This window comes from Anabrus simplex, chromosome 4, assembly GCF_040414725.1.
Source record: "Anabrus simplex isolate iqAnaSimp1 chromosome 4, ASM4041472v1, whole genome shotgun sequence".
Classification (NCBI taxonomy): domain Eukaryota; kingdom Metazoa; phylum Arthropoda; class Insecta; order Orthoptera; family Tettigoniidae; genus Anabrus; species Anabrus simplex.
Genome location: NC_090268.1, coordinates 325,802,066 through 325,821,021, shown reverse-complemented (window position 1 = coordinate 325,821,021; position 18,956 = coordinate 325,802,066). Strand labels below are relative to the sequence as shown.

At 38.5% G+C, this 18,956-nt stretch overlaps 1 protein-coding gene across 2 annotated transcripts in view; it reads right to left on the bottom strand.

Moving 5' to 3' along the window:
• Positions 1–473: 473 nt before the first annotated feature.
• Positions 474–18,956, bottom strand: part of LOC136871947 (uncharacterized) — a 561,695-nt gene continuing 543,212 nt past the window's right edge. For both annotated transcript variants that reach the window (XR_011018048.1, XR_011018049.1), the window contains exon 3: positions 474–613. The gene's annotated coding sequence lies outside the window, so the exon portion shown is untranslated. The remainder of the gene's footprint in view (positions 614–18,956) is intronic.

Sequence of the window (18,956 nt, the reverse complement as noted above, 5' to 3'; positions counted from 1 at the left end):
CTAGGCCACTCAGCCGTTGCCCATGGTTCACGAACTAGGACGTGACTACAGTAACCCACAAACATGAACATGTGTTAATATTCAAAAGAAAATAAAGAGAGCTTCAACTTCTGCAGGACAAGGACGATAATCTGTATATATCATATTCCCAGTAGTTAGTGTTGCTGTTTACTGGCAACTGATGTGTTTAATTATGTTTTTTTACATTTCATTTACATTAGGCATTCGGCCTCGGAAGGCTATGTGGCCATCAATTACATAGAAAATATGTACATGTACATATCTCCGTTGTAGGAATGATCTTGTGATGAGGGTTGTTGTCTATGTTGAACTTAAATTACCTGTAAATTGAAAATACATACTACATTACGCACTACACTTTATTTAGTGGCTGAGATAGTTTCTTCATGTACAAATATTAGAGTTTGATTAATATTGTGTGATAGGTTCGACAAGGGTATGCCAGCTGAGTTTGGAATTGGTGTATTTAAATTTACTAGCAATGAGTGGAGATGATCATGCTGTTGAGATTACTTCTTACATGCCAGCCATTCCTTCTGTACAGTGAGGGGTGTCGTAGATCTTGATCCTGTGGAGGTGGCTTGAATAGCACCTATAACAAAGACACATTCTAATAATATTTAAATATCACAGGCGCCATCGTATTAATTTGACATTCTTGAACCAGACGTAGCGCCTTCCTTTCGTGAGCTGTGTCGTGATCCAATAGTCAGGCCATTCCCTGTAAGCATGTTGTTTGATTGTGGACAGGAAGTCTGAATGTGGTATATGAATGTAGAGACGGAGTTTACGTGCTGTGGTTTCTTTCTGCTATTGGTCTACAATCCCGTTCATCGTTATGTGACGTGCCAGGTCACCGTAATTTCAATATAAATAAATAGTAGCTCATTTCCCTCTCCGTAACCAATATATCTTGGGCGCCAGCCTTCAAACTTATGGCTTGAAGACAATAGTTGATAATTAATAGTAATAAGCAATTAGACTCTAGATACTCCCGGAGGCGGGGTGACAGAATACTAACCATTAAGTACACGCTAACTAGGAACTAAGGATTATTAATAAGAATTTGTGAAAGTACCAATTAACCAAAACTGAACTTACGGAAACAAAAGAAAAACTGAATGAAACAAAATTTAATAAAATGGACTGTTAGGCGGAGATTTGCAGTAATTTTTGCCATTAGCTCACCATTTGTAGATTTTGGTATTTGGACAGGTTCGATGTAGGAGCTGCTGTTTCCTGGTCCTCTCGCACTGCCGTTGACATCTCTCGTAGTAGGTATCAGTCCTATTTCCGATTCATGCATTGCCCACTATTTGGACAACGACTTTCCTGACCTTCACTCTTCCTATAGTACTCATTACATAATGTGGTAATGAGAATTTCAATATCAAAATCACGTTGGGTTGCGTTCATGGAGAGAATACACTTGTATTCTTCCGTATTACAAAAATGTAGCGTAACGAAATATATAACAAAAATATACCCTGTTCTAGACAAGTCAAAAATGATCTCTCGCTAACTTTCGTCATTGAGATAGCCAGTTCTCAATGGGAGTATCTTTGAGTAGTGCTCAACTCAGATGTGAAATGAACTTGTAAACTAAGCGGAGAACCTCCTCTTGTCATCTGCGCTGTCTCCTCTCGTATATTAAGAACGACAAGAAAGACCTTCTTCCTCTATTATCATGACCATCAGACGTTAAGATATTCAGACGCCAAGATGTTAAGACCTCTCGATCTCTTGTCGTTGAAATATATAGGCTCTCAAATCTCCCTCTATCTTCCATGTCACATGGTCGTCATATCTGATGTTCAATCCCTTCTTCTTTCCATCGCTTCATATCCATCATCTTGTTTCGTAACGTTCATTCACATAGGTTGAAAGTTCGCGGGTTTCGTAAGCGTCAGGTAGCCAGCTTCAAAAAGTGGGAGTTGACGAATCCAACTGCTTCATTCGAAATTGGTGGTGCAGGTAAATCTATAATATCGAAGAGGTCCTAAACTTAGCATGGCGTGTCGGCTAGACTGACCTCGGGCTACTGGAAATTACTGCAAGCTATACCTTACTCAAGACTTAACTCGTTCAGATTTCGTTATTGCCGTGATACAAAGAAATGAGATGATGATATGAAATAGATGACTAAAACCTTATATATACGCATACTAATCTAGAATGGCCTACCATAAATTAAATATATACATCTTTCCAATACACAGTATGATAATTTTATGTACATGCTGTGATGTTCAAAACGTCACAGTTATACCGGCGTGGCCTTTAATCCATAGGAGACGGACATCTTGAGCTGCTTTCTGTATTAAATTATTATTAATGAATATTTTATATGTACCAAGGCATATGTTGTAGCTTTTGAAGGAATTAAATGGGGTTCGGGCGCAACTGATGAATACCCACCTGCAACGCGGTTTTTAACATATCAAAGCATAATTTCTTGGAACAAAACTAGTTACCAAGGAAATATATATAGGCCTAACCATTTCTTGGTAGGAAGTTGAATTATAAGTACACACTGTGCGTTTCTTTATTTTTTAATGTTCTTTTCTTTTGGAATTTGCTTTACGTCACACCGACACAGATAGGTCTTGTGGCGAAGCTGGGACAGGAAAAGACTAGGACTGGGGAGAAATCGGCCGTGGCTTTATTATGACACAGCCTTGCCTCGTGTGAAAATGGAAAACTAAGGAAAACCATTTTCAGGGCTGCCGACGGCGGTGTTCGAATACACTATCTTCCGAATACACGTTTCATTTTGTGATAGGACTAAATATTTACCCATTATTTTGATTTTAACAGATAAAAATGCACCAGCTTAGTACTACCTACACATAAATGGCTTATCTCTTGAATTGGGCCTAGATACCGAAATAAAAACAGGTTTGTTTGTTAATCGAAAGTACCAGCTATATGCTTGCCAAATATGAGCTCGATCGGTCAAGTAGATTTTACGTGAATGAAAGACATATTTCTCTATTAGTAAGTATGTGCAGGTTACTGTTCGTACATTCAATAAGGTTGGCCACACTGACTTGTCTGAGGGATCAATGTTTCAGGCTCCACAAGTGCACACGATGTCTTGAGAAAGGGCCACTTTCCCCAGGGTGCAGTACCGCTCAAGTTGTTACTGCCGTCCATAAAACGCGTCTGCTAACTTACACTGAGCTCGTTAACTCGGCCTATTTCATGAAACTGCCTAGAATCAGGGAGTCTACTGTAGTACACTACACCACTCCCTCAACGCTTCTCCTAACTGTCCAGTTTCACACTGGGAGTTCAAGGACCACTTTCGGATTCATTTTATTTCTAGTTTGTGACATTAACATTTATCTGCTCTGATGTTATGATCTCCTGAATTTCCTACTGCGGTGCCACCTGGAACAGAACTGATGAAGCCATCTTCCTCCGGTTTCTCCGCTTTCGATGCCTGGGAACCTTGCGTTCTTTTGATCTGGTATTTATTGGTTGTGCTTTTGCTGTCAAGACCTAGTATTTACACTGCACTATGACTTCTGGTGTGGGCTAGAACAAATTTGTTACCTTCATTCACCTGTCTCGGTTTCATCCTTGGCTTTGACCACATGAAAGTGACCGAGGTATGAGCGATGCTAGTAATGCTATTTTTTATGCAACCAGTCCCTGTTATGAATGGTGTAAAAATGTTGCTCATAGGGTCAGTTGGTGCGGTCATTTCAGTGGGCTTGGCAGACTGATATGTAATAGCAACTTCTGGCTCAGTGGGGAAAGCAACGGTAAACTACCTCACTCATTTCCCTAGTACGCCTCTTCAGTGATACCTAGGCCACCTATGACGGCTGATGGAGGAGCTGTTGGGTCCAAACCAGCCTCCGGGCTGAGAACTCAAAATACATCAGTTGGTACTGGCGATATTCCCGTCTCATATGTAAGCATACAGTATGTTTGTACAGCGTACAGCGTGTATGTATCTGTACTGTCATTTCAAAAAATGAGATAACAAGTGCTCACACGAGGCAACTTTATTCTACAGGGTGATATAAGGATACGCAGTAATAGGAAACTGATAAGAATATTACTATTTAGTCAACACTGTTCAAGTCCCTTTCCAAAGGTACACCAGAAAGGCTGGCCACAAGACTTGTCTCTAGGACCAGTGTTACAGACTCCACGAGTGCGCGATGTCTTGAGGAAAGGCCGCCGCATTCTCCAGGACAATCTGCGTCCAGTCCCTAAAGCCACATCCGACAGAACGCTGAACAGGCGTATGGATCGCTTACCACTCGGTGCTTTTTCATTGATCTGAATGGATAGAAATCGCTAGGGGCCAGGTAGGGTCTGTAGGGAGGATGATGGTCCAGCACCTTCCTCCGGAAGAGATGTAAGAATCCATGCGAGCTGCTGTTGGCTGCGTGTAGTCTGGCATCATTAAAATGATCGTCCTGGAACACAGACCTTCAGTACGGCACACATTGTCATCGCTGACGGATAAGCTTGACCGACCAGATCCCTGCTCATCTTGCACATCCTTCCTGCCGTTATCGAATTCAGTACACTAATGCTGAGCAATCAATCAATCAATCAATCAATCAATCAATCAATCAATCAATCAATCAATCAATCAATCAATCAATCAATCCTGATCTGCATTTAGGGCAGTCGGCCAGGTGGCAGGTTCCCTATCTGTTGTTTTCCTACTCTTTTCTTAAATGATTGCAAAGCAATTGGAAATGTATTAATCATCTCCCTTAGTAAGTTACTCCAATCCCTAACTCCAAAACGCCGTGGCATGATATTGGCACCTTACACCTCAATAAGTTGCCAATGGATTTCCGCTGATGAGATGACCTTCAGACGCAAGAACCGAGTTACATTTCACTTCTACGTTTTACCGTGATCCGTGCCTGCAACCATCTTTGAACTGATATTGCGGGGGTCTGAAGCAAATATTCACCTTCTAGCGACTGCATGATAAAGCTATGGTCTTCAGCCTCGGTTCTGACAGAAAAATGGAGCACAAGGGGGAATGTGTCGCCCGCGAGAGCTCGTATTACCGTATGTTTTTGAGTCGGGTATGTATCACATTGTATCGCCAGACCGTACTTTTATGAAACTAGGCATATATTTTTCACTGATTGAGGCGTTCGGTCGTAAAACATGGTATCTGACATGTTTCAGTAAAATGAGTTGTTTTGTAACAATGTATTCCTTTTAATCAATCATGCATCAGTGAAGAGTTTTGGAGGGAATTGTTTTAAATACAATAATGTTGGTAACAACATATGGTATGTAGCAGCTGAATACATGTAAAACATGTGAACTAGCAAAGATGGCGGGTGAAGAAAACTGTTGATGATTGTGACATAGAAAGGAGTTTATTACAGCTAAGCAGTGACACCGTTGACAGTTCTTCATGCAATGATATAGATCAAGGTCCAGATTTTGATCCTAAATATGATTTCAGCCGATTAGGGATGAAGGTGGTTCTTAGAAAGGTAATAAACTAATGCCTTATTTTTCTACCCTCTTTGGGTGTAAAATTTGGTATGTGTAGTACAGTACATAACATGTTCTTCACCTTGCCCCATCTCTATAGCTCCCAACATGACATGAGTTTTTAATTAATTCTCGAACTTCAGTACTAGATATTTTACCTAATTTAATTTGTGAGCTTTTATTTAAAATGAAACACTTACTTTCAAGCAATTATTTCTTTAATCTGTTGCAAAAATATGAAAACATGCAGATGTAAAACATGGTATCTACTGCAGTTACCATGTTTTACATCCAAGTAGCTAGGTGCTCCACAACTCAATTGAATTATGGCTTTTCACTGATTGAGGCGTTAGGTCGTAAAACATGGTATCTGACATTAAAAATGCCAAATTATAGTTGAATCAATTTTATTTTAACATTGCAAACAATTTTAGCCAAATTTTCAAATTGTAAAAACTGTGTTTTGGACGTCAATGTGGTTTAGAATTAAGAGTTACTCCATTTTAACATTGAAAATCATATTGTCATAATTTTTAATGTGTACATTATTCTTATGTTTTAAATATTGTTATCACAGAAATTAGATTTACATTCAATGTAATGAAATTTGTAACAACAATCCAAATATGACAAACCTTGAGGCAATTGTATAGGCTGATGATGCTTGTGAATAAAAGCGAAACATGTCCCGGTAAATTAGTGTTGTAACATAACAACTTAGCAACACAAACTGTAATTTGTATTGAAAAGGTGGATCAAAACAACCAACAAATTGTTAGTATATCATAGCATAGTTCAATACGGGTCTAATAATGAGATTAGTTACATGTAACAAAATTTGTTTCAAACATCAAATCAACTTGAAACTGGTGAAAGATGCCAACCTGGACCTTCTACTAGTACAACGATTGGAGAAGACCGTCTACCAGAAACATCACCGTCTGTGTGCAAACAGCCTGCGTTAGTGATCCCACTTTAACAGCTGAGAATTCAATGGATGATTTGGTAAAACAGAAAGTGTCAAGAAAAGTTGGAAGAAAAAGAAAAAGAGGAGTCAACAAACACGTCAAACATAAAACTGCCAGAAATCTGGGCAAGAGTTATTTGTCATATCGGGGTAAGGGGAAACAAGAAATCGGACATGACTGTAATTGTAAACAACAATATTTTGATAAAATTGACGAAGAAGCCCGTAATTCTATTTTTGAAGAGTTTAATGCTATTGGTAATTGTAATGCACAGAATGCTAACTTGTTTGGTCTGATAGATGTCCAAAAACCTGCACGAAAAACTAAAAGGAGCGAGAGTCCTTCCCGAAGAACTTTTACTGCAATATACCATATTGTGGTGGTTCTACAGAAAGTAGAAGTTTGTAAAAAGGCCTTCTTAAGTATCCATGGTTTTACAAAAAATTCCGAGGAAGAATTGAAATTTTACTTTCTAAAAAATGCAAGGGATCCTCTACTCCTCCTGTGGATAAAAGGGGTAGCCATGGTCACCACAAGAAAAAATACTCTGAAACTGATATAAATAACGTTCGTATCTTCACAGATAGACTCCCAAAATACGAAAGTCATTATACCCGTTACAAGAACCCTTATAAAACGTTCATGTCCATGGAGTACACTGTTGAACGATGTTTTAAAGAATACACCACTTTCTGTTCCGAAGCTGGTTACATTCCTGTATCTATACATATAAAGTAGCTTGTCCTGACTGACTGACTGACTGACTGATTCATCATCGCCGAGCCAAAACTACTAGACATAAAAAAATGAAATTTTGGGGATATATTCATATTAAGATGTAGGTGCCCGTTAAGAGAGGATTTTTGGATATTCCGTCGCTAAGGGGATGAAAAGGGGGGTGAAATTTTAAAATGAGTGTGTCTATATCTCAAAACTTTAAAAGTTTACAGATGTGAAAATTGGTATTTAGAATCTTCCTTAAAAATAAGGAAACACGTATTTTTTTGTTTGCAGAAAATCCTAATAGGAGGGGGGAAAAAGGGTGAAAAAGGGGTTGAATGCCTTTAATCAGGATACCGGTACTTATATCTCAGAAACTGAAGACATTACAGACCTCAAAATTGGTACTTTTGATCTCTTTCAAAAATAAAGAAACACATATTTTTTTGTTTTTGGAAAATCCAATTAATGCGAGGGTGAAAAGGGGTGTGAATTTTTAAAATGCTTGCATCTATACCTCAAAAGTTTTAAAGTTTAGAGATGTAAAAATTGGTATTTAGAATCTTCATTAATAATAAAGGAACACGTATTTTTTTGTTTTCGGAAAATCCCAATAAGAGGGGAGAAAAGGGGTGAAAAAGGGGTAGAATGCCTTTAAAAATACTTATATCTTAGAAACTGAAGATATTACAGACCTGAAAATTGGTGTTTGGGATCTCCTTTAAAAATAAAGAAACGCGTATTTTTTTGTTTTTAGAAAATCCAATTAATGGTGAGGGGGTAAAGGGGGGATGATTTTTTAATATGAGTGTATCTATACCTCAAAACTTTTAAAGTTTATAGATGTAAACATTGGTATTTAGAATGTCCTTTAAAAATAAAGAAACACGTATTTTTTGTTTTTGGAAAATTCAATTAATCGGAGGGTGAAAAGGGGGTGAATTTTTAAAATGAGTGAATCTATATCCCCAAACTTTTAAAGTTTGCAGATGTAAAAATTGGTATTTAGAATCTTCATTAAAAATAAAGAAACACGTATTTTTTGTTTTCGGAAAATCGCAATAGGAGGAGTGAAAAGGGGTGAAAAAGCGGTTGAATGCCTTTAATGAGGCTACTTATATCTCAGAAACTGAAGATATTACAGACCTGAAAATTGGTGTTTGGGATCTCCTTTAAAAGTAAAGAAACACGTATTTTTTTGTTTCTGGAAAATCCAATTAAGAGGGGGTGAAAAGGGGGTAATATTTTAAAATGAGTGTATCCATATCTCAAAACTTTTAAAGGTTATAGATGTAAAAATTGGTATTTAGAATTTCCTTTAAAAATAAAGAAACACGTATATTTTGTTTTCGAAAAATCCTAATAGGAAGGGTGTAAAAGGTTGAAAAAAGTGTCGAATGCCTTTCATGAGTCTACTTATATTTCAAAACCTGAAGATATTACAGACCTGAAAATTGGTGTTTGGGATCTCTTTTAAAAATAAAGAAACACGTATTTTTTGTTTTTGGAAAATCCAATTAAAGGGGGGTGAAAAGGGGGTGATTTTTTAAAATGAGTGTATCTATATCTCAAAACTTTTAAAGTTTATAGACGTAAAAATTGGTATTTAGAATCTTCTTTAAAAATAAAGAAACACGTATTCTTTTGTTTTCGGAAAATTCCAATAGGAAGGGTGTAAAAGGGTGAGTAATGGGTTGAATGCCTTTAATGAGGCTACTTATATTTCAGAACCTGAAGATATTACAGACCTGAAAATTGGTATTTGGGATCTACTTTAAAAGTAAAGAAACACGTATTTTTTCGTTTTTGGAAAATCCAAATATTGGGGGGGGGGTGAAAAGGGGGGTGAATTTTTTAAAATGAGTGTGTCTACATCTTAACACTTTAAAATTTACAGATGTAAAATTGGTACTTAGAATCTCATCTAAAAATAAAGGAACACGTACTTTTTGTTTCCTTAAATCCCAATAGGAGGGGTTTAAAAGGGTGAGAAATGGGTTGAATGTCTTTAATGAGGATACATATATCTCAGAAACGAAAGATATTACAGAACTGAAATTTTGTATATGGGATCTCCTTTAAAAATAAAGAAACACATATTTTTTTAGTTTTTGGAAAATCCAATTAATGGCGGTTAAACAGGAGTGACAAAATGGGGTGAATTTTTTGAAAGACTATATCTACAGAATATCTTGGAAACGTATAATGTTACAGACGTAAAAAGTAGGTGTTTGGAATCTCCTGTAAATGTAAAGAAACATAGGTGATTTGTTTTGGGAAACGCCACTTAAGGGGAACTCAAAAGGGGTGAAATTTTAAAATGAAAATTTTTACAGTATATCTCAAAAAACTTAACATGTTACAGAAGTGAAAAATTGTATTTTTATCTCTATTAAACATAAAGAAACGTGTATTTTTAGTTTTCGGAAATACCACTTGGGTGGAGCGGGGGGTGGGGGTAGGGTAAAAGTGACTGAAAATGGTGTTGAATTATTTTAATTAGGCTACTGATATCTCATAAATGAAGATGTTACAGACGTGAAATTTGATATTTGGAATCTACTTTAAAAGTAAAGAAACATGTATTGTCGGAAAATCCAATGAAAGGGGGGGGGGGGTGAAAGAATTGAAAAATTAATTGACTTAATTGTATGAGAATACATACATCTAATAAAAACTAAAGTTGTTACAGACGTGATAATTCGTATTTGGATCTCGTTTAAAAACAAAGAAAAACGCGTTTCTTTGGGGGGGGGGACCATCTTGGAGGGCGGGAGTGTAAAGGAGTTGAATTCCTTTCATGAGGACACACAAATCAAAAACTGAAGAATTTTGTGTCGTGACAATTGGTATTTAGAAGATTCTTTACTATTAAAGAAACAAGTATTTTTGCGGGAAAATTCACTTGCTTATGGGGGGAGTAGTGTGAAATGAAGTGCAAAAGTAAATTATTTTTATGGGGATACTTATATCTCAAAACTGAAGGTAATAGGCGTGAACATTGGTGTTTGGAATCTCCCTTAAACATAAAGAAACAAGCCTTCTTTTAATTTTTCTTGGGGGGGGGGGGAGGTGGTGGTAAATAAACTTAACGGTGGTGGGGTGTAGAAGGAGGTGAGACCAATTGATTTTACTGTTATTAATGTACTTATAAGGATCCTCCGTTGCTCAGGCAGCAGCGCGCCGGCCTCTCACAGCTGGGTTCCATGGTTCAAATCCCGGTCACTCCATGTGTCATTCGTGCTGGACAAAACGGAGGCGGGACAGGTTTTTCTCCGGATACTCCGGTTTTCCCTGTCATCAGCCATTCCAGCAATACATAATAATAATAATAATAATAATAATAATAATAATAATAATAATAATAATAATAATAATAATATTCCGGACCGTCGTCAAATGTGCGGACCGCGCTGGAAACGGCTCCTGGACGGGTAATGACTAAAAATGCAGCCCGGCCGCGGGTTCAGTGCCGCCAAGGCACCCAATATGACACCACGCCGGATCTCCTGAAGGATTTTATCCATATTAAAAATGATTATAGGAAAAGATGGCACAGATTTACGGACCCAACTGACCGGGAGGAATACCTGAGCCTAACCCGGGAAGTACGAAATCGATTGCTGAAAAGGAAGATTGAAAAATGGGAGGAAACGTGCCGTAAAATAATAGAAAACGAGTCAGATCGGGAATTTTGGTGAATTCTCGCAGAAAACGAGTCAGATCACGAATTTCAGAGGATTATATATCTAAAACAATAAGCATTCAATTATAAATTTCAGTATAATACCGTAGCGAAGCACGGGTATCTTGCTAGTCTTCTGATAAATTTAGAAGAATATTTACCAAAGAATTTAATATCGGATTCAAGAAACCAAAAACAGATACATGTAAGGATTGTGACTCTATGAGCATCGATCTTGAACAAGCGAAAAAGGACAAAGACGAAACAAAAATAAAAGAAATCAGTAAAAGCATATAGAAACACCACTTGAAGGCTGGGTTTAAGTTCATTCAAGATGCACCCAACGACAAAGATGCTTTACAGCAAGCTCTTTCACTTCCAAAGCTCTCCACAGGTCCTGCATTTTATAAAAGGAAGTGTTTCTGCTATATAAATATATAATCAATCAATCAATACTGATCTGCATGTAGGGCAGTCGACCAGGTGGCAGATTCCCTATCTGTTGCTTTCCTAGCCTTTTCCTAAATGATTTCAAAGAAACTGGAAATTTATTCAACATCTCCCTTGGTAAGTTATTCCAATCTCTAACTCCCCTTCCTATAAATGAATACTTGCCCCAGTTTGTCCTCTTGAATTCCAACTTTATCTTCATATTGTGATCTTTCCTACTTTTATAAATGCCATTCAAACTTATTCGTCTACTAATGTCATTCCACGCCATCTCTCCGCTGATAGCTCGGAACATACCACTTGTCGAGCAGCTCTTCTTCTTTCTCTCATTTCTTCCCAACCCAAACATTGCAACATTTTTGTAACGCTACTCTTTTGTCGGAAATCACCCAGAACAAATCGAGCTGCTTTTCTTTGGATTTTTTCCAGTTATTGAATCAGGTAATCCTGGTGAGGGTCCCATACTCTGGAACCATACTCTAGTTGGGGTCTTACCAGAGACTTATATGCACTCTCCTTTACATCCTTACTACAACCCCTAAACACCCTCTCACGACTACTCATCCAACAAAGGATATTTCTATTACTGGGATGAAGCTACGGCTAGTAGAGGAAGTGATGATATCGCCAGCTGCATTTTGAAACACTTCGATCAGCAGAACATATCTTGTGACAAACTAATAGTAGTATCTGACAACTGCTGCGGCCAAAACAAGAACTGGGGTATTGTCACACTTTGGCTAAAGTTATTAGCAAATAGAAAAGTGTTCAACATGTCTTCCCCACTGTTGGGCATACTATGTTACCATCAGACAGGGACTTCGGAAGAGTGGAGCAGTATATAAGGGACCACAAACAATTTGTATACTCTCCAAAGGAATGGGGAGAGTTACTGAAGAATGCTCAAAAGTCTCATCTCTTTCATGTGTATCGTACGCAGAGGAAGGATTTCTTTTAAATTTCTTCACTTAAGCAATTTTTTAGGCCACCAAAAATGTCATAGCTTCAGCTGTCAAACTGTACATCTCCTATGGCAATCCAAATTCCATTAATTGTGAACTGATACCACTTAACAACAGGCCTCAACCAGCAAACAAGGAAAAATTGGATGATGTTCTCAGCTTGTTGCAATACATACCTCTGGTCTATCATAGCTACTACAGAGGTCTTTGTTCCCAGTAACACATACTAGCCTCGACAGAAGTCCATTGCAGCCAGCAATACATGGTCTCTTTCAACAAAGCACACAAATCTCAAACTGTTTTTAGTTCATTATTTTGTTCTTTAAGTGTAGTTTTCTAAGTAAATTAAGAGAGTTTCCTTTTGTTCGTGTCGCAAGTTCTGCTTAAATATATTTGTATTTATTACATTATATTAAACTGATTCTATTCCCAGTGGGAAGCATTCGTATTCCTTTATTTACAAAGTTAGATCATTCAGCACATAAAGTAAAACATAACACTAGCCCCTCAACTTGTCACGGTTTATTTGTGTAAATGGTATGTGCCATTTACCTTTCCACCATTCTATTTGTAATAATGTAAAACATGGTATGTGGCACATAACTAGGTAAGTTGTGACCTATTTCTGCAAGTAAAACATGGTATCTACTGTGAGACTCTTTTGAAAATCACCTTCACATTCTGGAAAAAAGTAGTACTCTTATTAATCATATTACATGTGTTCTAAAACATAACAGAAAATATATTCAGAAAAACACTACCTAATATTCTGAAAGTGATATACAAAAATATTATTACCTAATATTAAAATCATGTTTCCCGCAAATATACTTTTTGTTAATTACCATGTTTTACGACCGAATGCCTCAATTGTGTTAACGCTGATCCTGTGATTGTTTACATTACCATATTCACAGGGGAAAAGGCTTTTGAAATGGTTTTTGTTGATGTTTTGTTAATTTGCTTTACGTCGCACCGACGATGGGACTGGAAAGGGCTAGGAGTGGGAGGGAATCGACCGTGACCTTAACTAAAGTACAGCCCAGCCAACATTTGCCCGGTGTGAAAATGGGAAACCTCGGAAAACCATCTTCAGCGCTGCCGCCAGTGGGATTTGAACCCGCCATCTCCCGGTTTTTTGATGTTTTGAAAGCTTTCGGCTTTATTTAGGAATGTTTTAAATAAAACTTAACCGAACAAGTAGGCCGAGTGGTTAGGGTTGCGTAGCTGTGAACTAGCGTTCGGGAGATAGTGGGTTTGAATTCCACCGTCGGCAGCCCTCAAGATGGATTTCCGTTGTTTTCTATTTTCGCACCAGACAAAGGCTGGGGCTGTACCTTAATTACGTCCACGGCCGCTTCCTTCACAATCCTAGCCCTTTCCTACCCTCGCGTCACTGAAAACGTTCAGTGTGTTAGCGCGACGTTAAACCACCAGCAAAAGAGTAAATAAATACATGAATAAAATAATGAAATGAACAACAATTTGAAATTTAATTTCATCATTTTAAACCATGAATGCTGCTTTGATTGCACAAACACGATGACGCGTGCAATGTCTCTTCTGTTCCCACTCACCTCCGCTAGATGGCATTACTGCAGCAATTGAAAAATCCACAGTTCTAGCCATTCAGACAAGCAACTCAATGATGAAAACATCCTAGGGATATGAGCTATGGATTTCAGGTAAATAAATTATAATGAAGTTTGAGAATATATTCTTTATTCATTTCTAAAAACTGCAATCGTTTTCTTAACCGTCGTTATCTGGTCGATTGGATTATCTGTTTGCCTTCGAGCGCTAATGTGAGTCAATGCATTGTTTCACTTAACCACCACTACGGGCGCTAATGTGAGTCAGTGCAGAGTTTCACTTAAGCCCTTATAACTACATTCGGTGTGGGAGACCCTACTGAGTTTTAATTTTTCTACAATTCTTATCTGATTTTCACAAAATTTTAGTAGTACATTGAGATAAGTAAATTTAGGCTAATTATAAAATTTGAATGAATTTGAATGATAATTTTCAATTTATAACAAATTTTGAAAAAGTACATCATTTTCAAAATGTTCCTTACACAATATTTTTTGAAATATTTTCTTGAAACTTTCTTAAAATAGTCGCAACACATATTTTAATGAAAATTGGTATTGATCTCAAAAACAATCCATTGGTTATCCTATTATTTCCATTTTTTCGCTACACCTCATAACCATGTTAAAACTTAAGAAAATTTTGGATTTCACACCCAATATCTCTGAAAAGTATAATTACATTTTAAAACGGATACCAAGTTTCATGAACCTTATAATGTAGAGTGTATGGACAAAATTTGAAGGTAATCATACAAAAACTGTTGCGCAAAGAACGTTTTAAACATCTGAAATTGTTAGTTCTGAGAAAAAGCTAGTTTTATAAATAAACAACTATCAAATAATACCTTCATCAGAACTCCCCAGCACCATATGTTTCTCCTTCTTTAGCCCTTTTTCTCTCTTCAGCAACTGCTTTTCACAGCTTCTGCTTCTTCCTAACAGTTTTTTTGTCTTCTATACTATTCATGGCACTTTTCCGCTTCCTGTCTCTGTCACGTTCATGACCCACTTTGTAAGTGGTTTCACTTAAGCTAGCCATACACGTACAGGAAATCCTCAAAGAAAAAGCCTCCGGGGTTTCCTTGGGGACTTCCTCAACCGAACCCTCGCCCACACACGGAGAGGATATCCTCAAGGAAATCCTGAAAGAAAAGGCCTTGGGGATTTTCTCAAGGTTCAACTCCAAGTTGACTGGTGGTGGTTGGTTGTTCACGTGTGTTGCAAATAATTTTCATCATGGCAATTTTTTGAACTCACTTGCCACAATAAAGGTTCATTCTGGTATATTTTATTATATTCTGTTAAAAGTTCTCGAGACATGACGAAATAGGACACTCCCGACAATCACTTCACTTCACAAATCCTCAAGGCCTACTGCTGTCAATACATACACACAGCAAGAGACTGGGAAAATCTGGCCTGCTTGGCCTCAAGGCGGAAAAGAATTGAATTTTGTTCGGGATTTTGGATCTCTCGCACCCAGCGCGGCCTCAAGGACGCCACCACACACGTTGAGGAATTCCTCACGGATTGGACTGTTCAGGCCGAACCTTGAGGAAATCCCGCTCGTGTATGGCCGCCTTTAATTGTCTGCCATCAACTGCCATTTTGACCTTTTGACAGGCTAGGGAACCCATATTGAACTCCCCCACAGTATTTACAACAGCCATGTCTACCTTTGATTTGGAAACAAAGGTCTGTTCAGGGCACTTATGCCAAATAACAGAGTGTAAACTCTCATTTGGATTTTGAGTTTTTCCCCTAATACATTGCAAACTGCACTTCTCGATTTCTTACTCTTACGATGTTTAGGTTTACGTGACCGACTAGACACTTGCATTATATTTTTAAAAAAATAGAACACAACTGATCAACTAAACAAAATATACAACAAAAACTTCTCTTAGCAAAACACAACAATCTCACATCAAAGTATAAACAAATCACATGTTATCCGGCACGGAAGTAATCAAAGGAACTGCCACTTGTTACCATAGGAACACATTATTTCACAAGTTTGTGTGCAAATGATACAAGACACAATAAATATGCAGTTTCTACGGTGAATAATGAACGTAAGACACTCAAAAGTAGATTTACCTGGAACTGAAATCTCAGGTAAAGTACTGCTCTTGACTTTTAGATGGCTTTAAAAATCGCTATCAGAAAAATGTTCGGAACACACCCGGCACGAATCTGCGTTCCACTTTCCACCACGCCTACAACTTTGGTTCCACTTCTTCCTTAGTTCCTCATTTTTTCAAGAAACTAATATTTGATATGACTTTTGGAGGGAGCTTTCCTGGTTTTCATCCAGCTGTTATTGCATACAGCAACCGTATACCTCGTACCAGGCATATTTATATGCAACCCGAGACAAATCAATTCAAGTCAAAGACAAAAAACTATAAAAAATAAAATCACTTGCACATATGAAAGCAACTCACACACTACTCACATACAGTATTACTGCACAGACTTTTACCCAGACTTGCTGACGTCATAACCGAGCGTAGCCGAAGCCCTCCGAACACAGAAACCCCTATTCTGTGTAACCTGTTATATATTAACCTTGGGAAGGATGTAAAGGAGAGGGCGTAGAAGTCTCTGGTAAGACGCCAATTACAGTACGTTTCCAGTGTTTACTTGATACTGGAGGTGGAAAATAACCAGAGAAAAGCAGCACGATTTCTTATGGGTGATTTTCTACAAAGGAGTGGTGCTATGAAAACGTTGCAAGCTTTGGGCTGGTTAAGACTTGGCAGTGAGGAAATGAGCTGCTCGACTAAGCGGTATGTTCCGAGCTGTCAGTGGAGAGATGGAGTGGAATTACATTAGTAGCTTAATGCGCATAGTGGAGCTTTTAAAGATAGGAAGATAATAATGTAAAGTTGGAATTAAAGAGTATAAATTGAGGCTAATATTCAATTATAGGGAGAGGAATTGGGGAATGAATAACCTATCAAGGGAAGTCTTTGATAAATTTCCAAGCTCTTTGAAATCATTGAAGAAAAGACTAAGAAAACAACTGATAGGGAGTCTGCCACCTGAGCGACTGCCCTATATGCAGGTCAGTGATTATCCATTGATGCTGAAAGTTCGTGTCGTTACGCACGCTCCCTATTCGCTCGGCTACCCTTCACTTGATCAATATTCCCATTCGTCTCTCCGCTCCCTTACCATTTTCTCTAGGAACCTGAGCACCATTGAGCTGTATCGAACCCACTGATCTGTGTAATATCGGTGGTCAGAGCCTAGTGTTCTAGGTTAGGATGTGTCTAATTGAGCGCACATTGGTCGCCACGTGCTTGGGCCCCCACACTAAGGCATCTCGCAAGGGAAAGCTGAACGTATACTGTAGCTGTTTAACTCGAATTAAAGGAAAAATACACGGCTCAATGCAATCTCGAATTCATTAATTAAATTTATCCGTCTTTTCCCACATCTTGATAGTTTCGCGGGTGCGAACTGTGTCACGCATGTGGGTTTGGCCTCCTTTTTACAGCCGGGTGCTCTTCTTACAGCGAACCTTAAGTGGAGGGATGGATTCTTTATCGCCTCTTTATGTGATGGTTGGTCCTCCTGTGGGTGGAGGCGGGAGAATAATACCCATGGTATCCCCTGCCTGTCATCAGAGGCGACTAAAAGGGGCCCCAGCGGCTCTTAACTTGGGAGAGTGGGTTGGCGACCACGGGGCCCTCAGCTGAGTCCTGACATTGCTTCCATTTACTTGTGACAAGCTCGTCACTTTCATCTATGCTATCCGGTCTCCCTTGGTCAACTCTTGTTATTTTCCGACCCCGACGGTATTAGACCACTCGAGGCCTAGGGTGTCTTTCATTTCGCCCTTCGTGGCCCCTGTCTTCTTTGTCCGATATCTTCTTTTATGGAGTGTCGGATTTCTTCAATTTTTTCTCTCTGATAGTGTTACATAGAGGATAGTTGCCTAGTCCGACTTATTGGCTGAATGGTCAGCAGTGAGTCCTTCGGTTCAGAGGGTCCCGAGTTCGATCCCTGGCCGGGTCGGGGATTTTAATCGCCTCTGATTAATTCTTGTTTGTGTTTGTCCCGACACTTTCCTCTTCATATTCACACAACACACTACACTACCAACCACCACAGAAACACGCAATAGTGATTATATCCCTCCATAAAGGGTTGGCGACAGGAAGGGCATCCGGCCGTAAAACAGGACCATATCCACATGTGCAACACAGTTCGGACCCGTGACCGCACAGGTGTGGGGCAAAACGGTAGAATAATAATAATAATAATAATATAGTTGCCTAGTTGTACTTTCTCTTAAAACAATAACCATTACCACCACCTGTGATGGTTGGTAGTTTGGTCTACTTTTCAATATGAAGAGGAGAGTATTGGGGCCAACACAAACACCCCGTTCCCGAGTCAGAAAAATTAACTAGATGCGATTAAAATCCCCGAACGCGAGACCCTCTGAATAGGAGGCCTAAACGCTTATCATTCAGCCAAGGAACCGAGCCAATTATTAAATTTAGTTTATAATTATATATACGAGGGTTAGGGCATAAGTCATGGTAACTATATTGTTTTGCTTGAATGCGGGATCTACGAAATAAATGGAAATATAAAGTTGGGACTGGGGAACGTAGGGTGCTGTGAAATGTTTGGGATATAAAGCGGGTAACTGTCAGCTATGAAATCCTTGCGCTACATAATGTTTATGCTCAGAGAGTACAGTAAACTTTACTGTAAACTCTCAAAGTAGTCCATTAGTCCAGTCCCTCAACAGGCTGCCAACGATAAGGGAGACGTCGGAAGGGCTAGCAAAATCCCTTTAAGTACTCAAAAATCCCATTAAGTATGCTGAATATGGAGCTGGAAAGTTCTAAGTCACCAAATTGTTGTATTTTATTTGGCTTAACTTTATCCTATTTTTTCTCAGTTTTTTTCCGGATGTCTGGTACGCTCAGCTCCTTAAAATTTTCAGCAAGTATATTGCAGTCTCTGTTGTTCATGTTAAGTATAAATTTATAAACTTTTCCTTTTTTATTTATTTTTTTGCTATTTGTTTTACGTCGCACCG